Here is an 11262-nt window from a genome sequence, read left to right as displayed (position 1 = left end):
CCTTGGCGACTTTAAGTCCTGTGGACTTAAAGTCGCCAAGGTTGAGAAACACTGACCTAGAAAACTTCTCCATGGACATTTAACCAGGCCCTTTGGGATGAAGACCCTTGAATGGGGTGGGAATGTGAAGAAAGGACAACAGAGACCTGGATGATCGAGAACCTCCTAAAAGTCCAAGGACCTCTTCAGATATATTCGTCTTTATTCCACGACCAGAGAATAACAGAAAAAACAGCTTTCAAGATTGCGAGTGCCTTATAATGCCTCTGTCCTTTTAAGATTCCAACTACAGGTACTCCTCGGCTTCGCAACAGTCCATTTAGCGACCGTTCAAAATTGCAATGGCACCCAGAGAAGCAACGTGGCCATTTTTCACATTATCTGCATTATCCCCCATAGTTGTGTGATCAAGATCCCGCCATTTTTGGCAACTGGCTCGTATTTATGACTTGCAGTATCCTGACGAGCAAAGTGGATGGGGAAGCCGGATTTTCTTTTGACAACCAGATTACTAACTGAACAACCACGGTTCACTTAACAACGGTGGACTGAAGGTGGTAAAATGGGGCGAAGTTCCCTTAACGAATGTTTCACTTGCCAACAAAAAAAAATTGTCTTCCAATTGTCCTAAGTCAAGGATTACCTGTAGTTCTTGAGTTACGACCTGTAACGGAGCCTGCCCAATAGGGTCAAAGCAGCTATAAAACGGATCCGTCCTATGACTGACTTGCTCTTATGACATTTCTGGGGTGGTTGAGGAAAGGCATGGTTTACTATGGCATGGTTTTGGTGAAAACTAGATAAAAACACTGGTTTAGCATGTAGCTAAGCAACCAGTTGTAGTTAAGGTAGGTTAGCAAGAAGCTAAGAGAATCTAGAATAGAAATTATAAGAGCAACAAAGATGATTAGGGGACTAAAACATATGAAGAACGGTTGCAGGAACTGGGGATGTCTAGTTTAATGAAAAGAAGGACCAGGGGAGACAGGATAGCAGTCTTCCAATATCTCAGGGGTTGCCCCAAAGAAGAGGGAGTCAAACTATTCTCCAAGGCACCTGAGGGCAGAACTAGAAGCAATGGGTGGAAACTAATCAAGGAGAGAAGCAACTTAGAACTGAGGAGAAATTTCCAGACAGGGAGGAGAATTAATCAGTGGAACTCATTGCCTCCAGAAGTTTTGAATGCCCCAACACTGGAAGTCTTTGAGAAGATGCTGGATAGCCATTTGTCTGGAACGGTAGAGGGTTTCCTGCCTAGGCAGGGGGTTGGACTAGAAGACCTCCAAGGTCCCTTCCAACTCTGTTCTTCTATTCTATTCTATTTGAGGGGCTGCCACAAGGAAGAGGGAGTCAAGCTATTCTCCAAGGCACCAGAAGGCAGAACAAGAAGCAATGGGTGGAAACTAATCAAGGAGAGAAGCAACTTAGAACTGAGGAGAAATTTCCTGACAGTGAGAGCAATTAATCAGTGGAACAGAAATTGCCTCCAGAAGTTGTGAATGCCCCAACATTGGAAGTCTTTAAGAAGATGTTGGATCACCATTTGCCTGGAACGGTATAGGGTTTCCTGCCTAGGCAGGGGGTTGGACTAGAAGACCTCCAAGATCCCTTCCAACTGTTACTCTATTAAATTCTATAGAATAGAATTAATAGGAAATTAGGATACAATAGGTAGAATAGAACAGATAGAATAGAATTAATAGAATAGAATTAATAGAATAGAAAATAAGAATAGAATTAATAGAATAGAATAGAAAATAAGAATAGAATTAATAGAATAGAAAATTTAGAATAGAATAACAGAGTTTGAAGGGACCTTGGAGGTCTTCTAGTCCAACCCCCTGCTTAGGCAGGAAACCTTATACCGTTCCAGACAAATCTCTTAAAAACTTTCTGTGTTGAAGCATCCACAACTTCTGGAGGCAAGGACAGAGGTGGGTTTCTCCCTGTTTGGCCTGGATCAGGAGAACCGGTAGTGGTGGCAGCCGCGGGAGGCTGAGTGCATGCGCAGAAGCGTTGCGGGCGCATGAGCGAACCAGCAGTAAAAAAAATGGAAACGCACCACTGGTCAAATTGTCCCACTGCTTAATTGTTCTCACTGTCAGGAAATTTCTCCTTAACTCCAAGTTGCTTCTCTCCTTGGTTAGTTTCCATCCATTGCTTCTTGTCCTGCCTTCAGGAGCTTTGGAGGATAATATTTGTAGCTCAGGGTTGAAATGAGGGGTCCTTGGTGCTCTCTGAGCTTGGTGGTTTTCTTGCAGACGTTTCATTGCCCAACTACATAACATCATCAGTGTTAGAAGGGAGTGGGGTGTATGGAGAGGAGGAAGGAGAAGAGGAGGAGAACTGAAGTCCTTACTGCTCTTTGAGCTTAATCCTTTTCTTTTAACATACAAAACTAGGAGGGGGAAATATTAATCCAGATTAATATTTTAATTCTGTCCAGTTTGATCCGTGAAATCAGCCAATATTAAAAGCCGGCTGGCTGTGAAAGAAATGAGAAATGCATGCAGTGGTTTCTTCTCTGGTTCTTGTCTCCAGAGGTTGGTGCCTCCATTCCTTCAGCAACTGGCTGGGAATCATGGCGGTTGTAGTTGAATTCTGGAGAGAGAGGGAAAGGGTTTAGCGGAAAGGCAGCCTTGTGTGCAGAAAAATGCTCTATTTGCCCACAAGGTGGCAGCAGAGCACTGAGGAAGAAATGGCCCTGAGCTGCAGCGCCTCCTGGCTGTAAGAAAATAACAGATTTGGAGTCCACATTTATCTCGTTCACTATTTACAGAACGGAAGGGAGGAAGGAGGGAGGGAGGGAAGAGAAAGGAAGGAGGAGAGGAAGGAAGGAAGAAAAAAATAAAAGGAGGTGAAGGAAGGTGGTTGTAAGTCGAGGGCCCACTTGTAATATGACGCAACCACCTTATCTCTCAATATCTGTGCTCAGAATCTGTTCTTGCTCGCTCCAATATTTGCCTTGCTTTGCCTAATAGATAGAATCATAGATTACTCAGCGATAGGAGAATAGAATGAATGAGAGGGAAGGGACTTTGGAGGTCTTCTAGTCCAGCCCCCTGCTGAAGCAGGGGATCCTATACCAATTCAGGTAAAGAATAGAATGGAATGGAATGGAAAATAGATTAGAAAATAGAATGGAATAGAAAATAGAATAGAAAAGAATAGCAAATAAAATAGAATGGAATGGAATAGGAAATAGAATAGGAAATAGAAAAGAATGGAATGGAATAGGAAATAGAGTAGGAAATAGAATAGGAAATAAAATCAGAAATTGAATCGGAAATAGAATAGATTGCAATAAGGAATGGAAAATCGAATAGAAAATGGAATGGAATGGAGAATAGAATAGAACAGAAAATAGAATGGAATGGAATAGGAAACAGAAAAGAATGGAATGGAATAGAAAATAGAATAGAATGGAATGGAATAGAAAAGAAAATAGAATAGAATAGAAAATAGAATGGAATTGGAAATAGAATCGGAAATAGAATGGAATGGAATAGAATAAAATGGAATGGAAAATAGAATAGAATAAGGAATGGAATGGAATACAATAGAAAATAGAATAGAATAACAGAGTTGGAAGAGACCTTAGAGGTCTTCTAGTCCAGTGTTTTTCAACCTTTTTTGTGCAAAGGCACACTTTTTTCATGAAAAAAATCACGAGGCACACCACCATTAGAAAATGTTAAAAAAAATTAACTCTGTGCCTATATTGACTATATATAAAGTAATTTTCCCACGGCACACCTTACACTATGTCACGGCACACTAGTGTGCCGCGGCACAGTGGTTGAAAAACACTGTTCTAGTCCAACCCCTGCTTAAGCAGTAACCCCTAGGCAGAAAAGTGACTGTCTAGACTCTTCTTAAAAACCTCCAACTTCTGGTGGCAAGCAGTTCCGCTGGTTAATTGTCCTGACTGTTAGCAAGTTTCTCCTTAATTCCATGTTGCTTCTCTCCTTGATTTTCAAACCATGGCTTCTTGTCCTACCCCCAGGTGCTTTGGAGACTAGCTTGGCCCCCTCTTCTTTGTGGCAGCAGATGCCAATACCAACTGGGACACAAGAAAAAAACCCCACCTAATATAGTCAAACGTGTGGAAATACAGCTGCATAATGCAGGAATTCTCCAGCCGTGATCATTTTAATATTCTCTTCTTTCTTTCTTTCTTTCTTTCTTTCTTTCTTTCTTTCTTTCTTTCTTTCTTTCTTCCTTCCTTCCTTCCTTCCTTCCTTCCTTCCTTCCTTCCTTCCTTCCTTCCTGGTGGATTGAAACAAGCAACTTCTTGTTTCTTTAAAGTAAAAGAAAGAATCAAGGTTTATCTAGCATGCTTATTCTGACTCTCTGGAGTTCGTCAAATGGTTTGCTGAATTGAGAACCTCTTCTGCTCACCATAGAATCCCTTATGCCGAAGGAGAGAAGGAGAGAAGAAAGGAAGGAAGGAAGGAGGGAAGAAAGGAGGGAATCTAAGAGAAAAGAAAGAAAGGAAGGAGGGAAGGAAGGAGGGAATGTATGAGAGAAAGAAGGGGGGAAGGAGAGAGGAAAGGGAGGGGGAAGGGAAGGAGAAAAGGAGAAAAGAAAGGAGGGAAGGAAGGAGGGAAGGAGAGAAGGAGGGAAGGAGAGAAGGAGGGAGGGAAGGACGGGGAGTGGCAGAGAAAAAACGAGGAAAGGAAAGAGGGAGGGAGGGAAGAAGATGCCTAACTTTTGATGTCTATAACGATTTTGTTATTATGGAAATGTCTCAAAACGTAGTCAAATGTAAAGCAAAACAGTGGCGGATGTTGTATTGTCTTTTGCAATCTATTGGCTGTTGTATTTTTCTTTTACTAATAAAAAGAAAAAACAAAAACAGAATCCCTTATGCCATCGGGCTCGAAATTTTGGGCCTGGACAATCTGGAATTGCATCGGCTGCGGTCGGACCTAAGTGTAGTACACAGAATTATCTGCTACCTGTCAACGACTCCTTCAGCTTCAACCACAACAACACGTGAGCACACAATAGACACAAACTCAAGGGAAACCGTTCTAAACTCGGTTGCAGAAAATGCGACTTCAGCCACAGAGTGGTCAACGCCTGGAATGCTCTTCCTGACTCTGTTGTTACATCCTCAAACCCCCAGAGCTCCAACCTTAAACTGCCTAATGTGGACCTCACACCTTTCCTAAGAGGTCCGTAAAGGGGGCATGCATAAGCGCACCAGCGTCCCTTCCATCCCTGTCCTACTATCCCCATTTATTCATACCCGTTTCCTTCGTTCGTGTCCGTGTTTACACTCATATCTGTTATCTCGTACATGTTTGACAAACTAACTAACTAACTAAAGTAAATCAAGACGTATTACTTCTCCGCAATACCCCTGATCTACTAAGGAAATGAATCAGGACAGCGGAGGGGAGGAAGTCTGGTAAAACCTGTTCTTGACAAATTCATAACGGCACCTGATCTTTAAATGTCATTGTGGAAAGGTTTACCCTCGTCTACCTCATCACCCGTCTTGCAATCTTTCCTGGTACTGACGTCAGATTTGTAATTTCTCCGTTGCTTTCTTCGTGGAGAAGGGGATATTTGTCCTACAAATTGTAAGCACCTTTTCTCCAGAGGAGGTGAGGCCTTTCTCAACCTTAGCCATTTTAAGAGTCCACATTTATCTCATTCGCTATTTAGAGAAGGAAAGAAAGGAAGGGAGGGAGGGAGGAAAGGAAGAAAAGAAAGGAAGGGAAAAAGAAGGAAAGAGGAAAGAAAAAAGAAAAATGGAAGGAAGGAAAGAAGATAGGAAGGGAGAGAGAATGAAAGAAAGAGAAAGAAGGAAGGAGGGAGGGAGGGAGGAAAAAGGGAGCGGGGAAGGAAGAAAAGAAAGGAAGGAAGGAAGGAGGAAAAGAGGAAGTGAGAAAGGAAAGAAAAAAGAAAGAAGGAAGGAAGGAAGGAAAGAAGATAGGAAGGAAGGAAATGACAGAGAGAGAGAAAGAAAAGAAAGGAAGAAAAGAAATATTTTGCTTAATTTTTCCATCCAGCCAGCATTTCTTTACTGGGTGTATAAGTCAAAATTTCCATTGGCAAATGTTGATTTACAACAGCGTTTCTCAATCTTGAACGGCTTGAAGGCAGGTGGACTTCAATTCCCAGAATTCAATGCTGGCTGGGGAATTCTGGGAGTTGAAATCCACACACATTCAGCCCAGTGAAATACAGGTAGTCCTCGACAACTGACCACCCTGAATTCTGTTGCTAAGAGAGACATTTGTTAAGTAAGCTTTGCCCCATTTTACAACCTTTCCTGCCACCGTTATTAAGTGAATCACTGCAATTTAGAATGAAATAGAATATAAATTAGAATAGAATATAAATTAGAACAGAATAAAAGAGAAATTAGAATGGAGTACAGTAGTGTAGAGTGAACAGAACAGAACAGGAATAGAAAGCAGAGTTGGAAGTGACCTTAGAGGTCTTCTAGTCCAACCCCTTGTTTAGGAAAATGGTTATCCAACATCTTCTTAAAGACTTCCAGTGTTAGAGCATTCACAACTTCTGGTGACAAGTTGTTCTACTGATTAATCGTTCTGTCAGGAAATTCCTCCTTAGTTCTAGGTTGCTTCTCTCCTTGATTAGTTTCCATCCATTGCTTCTTGTCCTGCCCTCAGGGGCTTTGGAGAATAGCTGTTCAGTTAGTAACATGATTGTTAATCCGACTTCCCCCTTGACTTCGTTCCTGAGGACACAAAAGTTGACCACATGTCATAAATATGAGTCAGTGGCCAACTCTCTGATTTTCGATCACGAAACCCTGGGGATGCTGCAACGGTCATAAAGTGTGAAAAACTTTTTTGAGTGCCGTTGTAACTCCAAACGGTCACCAAACAAACTGTTGTAAGTCGAGGACTATCTGTACCAAGGGGCTATGTAACCATGGTGGGCGGGAAGGAGGGATTGGCATGTGGATTTTAAACATCAAGCATTCAGGCTGTGAGAACCAAGGTCACCTCAGCAAGGGTTTGCCAGATTTTCAAGAGATCTTCTCAAAACAAGGTTGCGGCAATTAATTGGACAATGTGACCTTCACTCATAGGAAGCAGGGAGGAGTCTACACTTTTAATTATACTGAAGGGCGGGGAATTAGCCAGAGCTGGTTTTGCTACTCTACTTCCCCTTCCTTTCTCCTTCTCCTCTCTCTACATTCCACTCCTCCTTCTCCTCCTCATCTTCCCCCCTTACCCTCTCTCCTATCCCCATCTTTCTTCTCTCTTCTGTTTCCCACTCTTCCTCCCATTGGTGTATTTCCACTTCTGAGCAAACTCCAATCTATGTTGATGGTATTTATGCTTCCATAACAATATACTTAACATATCCTTATCTTCTTGGCCGTTCTAGGGAAGGATGATGGAGGGAAGAAAGGAGGTAGGAGAGAGGTAGAAGAAAGAGGTGTATGGAGAGCAGAAGAGCTAGAATAGAATAGAATAGAATAGAATAGAATAGAATAGAATAGAATTTTATTATTTGTATGCCGCCCTTCTCCGGGAGGACTCAGGGCGGCGAACAATTCAAGGGGGGAGAAGGGGCTAATAATGGGTTTTTATCTTTTTGGGTGTTGATGACAAGAGGAACTGATGTAATTACTACTTAATACAATAGGATACTGGCTACGTAATAATATACATGTGATTGTATGTTATGAAAATGGAAAATAAAAACGTATTTGAAAAAAAAAGACTTGTTTTTTTTTTAAACATCATTTTTTTTTATTAACCAAAAATATTAACAAATCCGGTTGTATTCGTATACGCATCTTCACCACGTCAAAGCAACACAGATCTTGTCACATACACACGGTACCTGCTATAAATAACATTCTCGTTAGTCGCAGGTAGCTGTCAATTTTAAAAATAATAATAATAATGGTGATGAAAGAACAAAGCAAATATGTTAATGTTTTCATAAATAGAGATCTCAGACCCGGTCAGATTAGCCTCTCAGACAAAATTGGGCCCTTCTGAAGAACGGAGTGAGAATTGGGGGGGTGAATCACAAATTAAAGTTTCACAGTTGTGCGTATCAATTGACCCAGAGAACGTGGGTTTCTTTAAAGGTTCAGTTCTTGCAGTTGAGTCCTTTAAACCTGGGGTCTCCAACCTTAGCCATTTGAAGACTAGTGGACTTCAACTCCCAGAATTCCTCAGCCAGCAAAGCTGGCTGAGGAATTCTGGGAGTTGAAGTCCACAAGTCTTCAAGTAGCCAAGGTTGGAGACCCCTGATTTAAACCATTCATTCAGAGAAAAATATTGCATTCCATATGCATCACGCAGTGCAATACCGAAATCAGGTACTAAAAGTGGTGCCATCTCAGGGTTCGTTTGGTGTTTTTTGCACACAAAAGTGTGTAAGCACCAGTGGCTCTGCCACATTCGAGAGCCCCCGGTTCTTTTGCACACCATTCACAATCACACACGTGGAATCCACCTCTCCCCCCCCCCAATGGCCCGTAAGGTCAGCTTGCTGAGAGGCGGGGGGGAGATCCAAGCATTGGCTCACTCATCCAAAGACCCCCAGTTCAAAAAAAAAAAACTACCTGCAGAGTGAGGGCGTGTCTGTCTGTCTGTCTGAAATAAAGAAGTTGGGCTTTGCGGAACAAGGACTGAAATCATGAAGATTTCAACAATCGGAACAACTGAAATCAGCTAAGATTTCAAATGGCCTTAATTTTTAAAGCGAGGGGGTTCAAGGTGGCAACTTTGAAGATTTGTGGACTTCAACTCCCAGAATTCCCCAGCCAGCTTTTAACCTGATTCTTTTTTCTCTTACCACCTAAAGTGAGGAGCGATTGCAGAGGAAAGGATTGCAAGAGAGTAAGCTGGAATGCCGGCTGGGGAATTCGGGCAGTTGAAGTCCACAGAGCTTATAGTTGCCAAAGATGGACCTCCCTGCTTTAAAATTAAAGCCATTTGAAATCTATAACAGATACTCTTTAACACTGTTGTTAATTCTCCACCTGTCAAATGTGAATCTTCTTTTGGGGGAACAAAACACCAAGAAATAACACATTTTCAGACCCATCTTGGATTGACACAACAGCAAACAGTGCCAAGGTCGACTCTAGCAAAAGAAGATTGCAACTTGTGTCCTTTAATTGTGGAGATTCAAAATATTCTAATGGCTCAGAATACTGAGCCCAGCAGGATCGGAGAAAGAATCAGCTACGGAATTCAAACAACTGACAAACGGGCCCTTCAACCGAGTCAGGACATATACAATCAATCATTGGACCAGCTCAATTAGTCTTAGCCTTAATTCGTTTTGGGAGGCTAAAGGGGTGGGGTGGGGGTGGGGCTGGCCCCAATTTTTATATCAAGGAATACTATACTTATTTTTTTTGGGGGGGGGGAATATGCAAAACTGATCTGCTTCTATTCCCACCTCTCTAAGACACCTTTGGGGAGAATAAAATATGTGCAGTTTTTCTGAAGAAAAAGAGAAAGAAAAAAAGAAAGAAAAAACATAGGGAGGGAGAGAGAGAGAAAGAAAAAGAAGGAAAGAAGATAGATAGATAGATAAAAAGAAAGAAAGAAAGAAAGAAAGAAAGAAAGAAAAATTGTAGGCATTTCGCCTTTTCTCCAGATAAGGCAAGTTCTTTCTCAGCCTTAGCAATTTTAAGTCCACATTTATCTCATTCACTATTTAGAGAATGGAAGGAAAGAATAAAGGAGGGAGGGAGGGAGGGAGGGAGGGAGGGAGGAAGGAAGGAAGGAAGGAAGGAAGGAAGGAAGGAAGGAAGGAAGGAAGGAAAGATTTTGCTTAATTTTTCCTCCAGCCAGCCTTTCTTCTACTGGGTGTATAAGTCAAAATTTCCATTGGCAAATTTTGGTTTACAACAGCGTTTCTCAACCTTGAACGGCTTGAAGGTAGGTGGACTCCAACTCCCAGAATTCCATGCTGGCTGGGGAATTCTGGGAGTTGAAATCCACGGGCTGCCTTCAGACAGCAGCAAAGTGACCATTAACATCAACAGAAAGGCTGGCCTTCTTGGGGACTCTATGGGCCCGGGGGGGGGCAGGGAGGGTGGAATTAAAGATTGCAAAGAGATTAAGAGGCCCCCAAGGGTTAGCCCCTTCCCCATTTTCAACCTTGAAACCCCCCCTCCCCACCAATCCCACAACTGCACCCCGGGGGTGTGTGTTGTTTTGCCGCCAGTTTCCCAGCAATATGACTCCCAAGAATTTTTTTAGAAAGAGGGGAGGGGGAGGGAGGTCACTTGGTCTTTGCGGGCAGCCCCCTCCCCACCCATTTTTGCAATTCCAGAAATCAAAGCCCCTCCCCACCCATTTCTGCAATGCCTCCAAGGTGACTCCTCTGAGACACACACACAACACACAACACACACCATCCATCTCCTGGCCAGCAGCCTGTCCCCATCGGCTGCGTTCAGAAAGTCCTTTCGCCAGATTGGTAAACGCCCCGGCCTTTCGGACACACCTCAACCATGAAACTCGGCTTTGTAACTCCATCAATAATGTCCCTCTTTGTGCCCGGACTTCTCCGTCAGCCAGCCTGGCCCCCTTCGCAGGAGGAGGCCAGGAAGAGGAAGCATTTATCAGCTTGCGCCCATCAATCAGCGGCTGCCTTAAAGGGAGCTAAGGTTTATTTGCAGGAGGTGTGGCGGTGAAAGGGGGACAGAACACTCCAAACTCTTTGTCCTGAAAACGGGGCAGGCCCGTTTGCGTCTGCGGGCCTCTTAACCACGTCGTTCTGGACCAAGCAGGGATCGGGGCCCCACCTGAGAAGCAGTCCAGTCACAGGTCCCAGAGTTTCACTCAACGACCAATGCAGCCATTTCTGAATTCGACATAGCTGGGGATTCCACCAGAGCAACAGCTCTCGTTTCCACACTATCCCCGTGTCTAACAAATTTGTGGGAAAACTCCGGCCAAGAAGAGGAAAGATCTGTTAAATCTTTGGCCATAACTGATTCTCAGAAAGAGACAGACTAGAGTTAGGGGAAAATAGGGGCCTACGGCAGAATAATCTAGAACAGGGGTGTTTAAATATCAAAAGGACCGCAACTTGGTGCCTCTGCCAGTCAAAACGGGCCATGGGGGAGGTCATGGAAGCCGAAAACAAGGCATGGAGAAACCTCGTTTTGGCCAGCAGGGTGTTGCAAGAGGTGTCTGTCCTCTCTCCCACCCACCGGCCCGTGAAGGAGAACTACAATTTTGATCCGGCCCTCGAAGAAATCCAGTTTGACACCCCTGACCGAGAATTTTT

This window comes from Thamnophis sirtalis, unplaced genomic scaffold, assembly GCF_051295495.1.
Source record: "Thamnophis sirtalis isolate CommonGarterSnake01/CBP01778 unplaced genomic scaffold, rThaSir2_p1.2 scaffold_11, whole genome shotgun sequence".
Classification (NCBI taxonomy): Eukaryota; Metazoa; Chordata; class Lepidosauria; order Squamata; family Natricidae; genus Thamnophis; species Thamnophis sirtalis.
The sequence above is the reverse complement of the archived record's forward strand: the minus strand, read 5'-3'. Positions refer to the sequence as shown.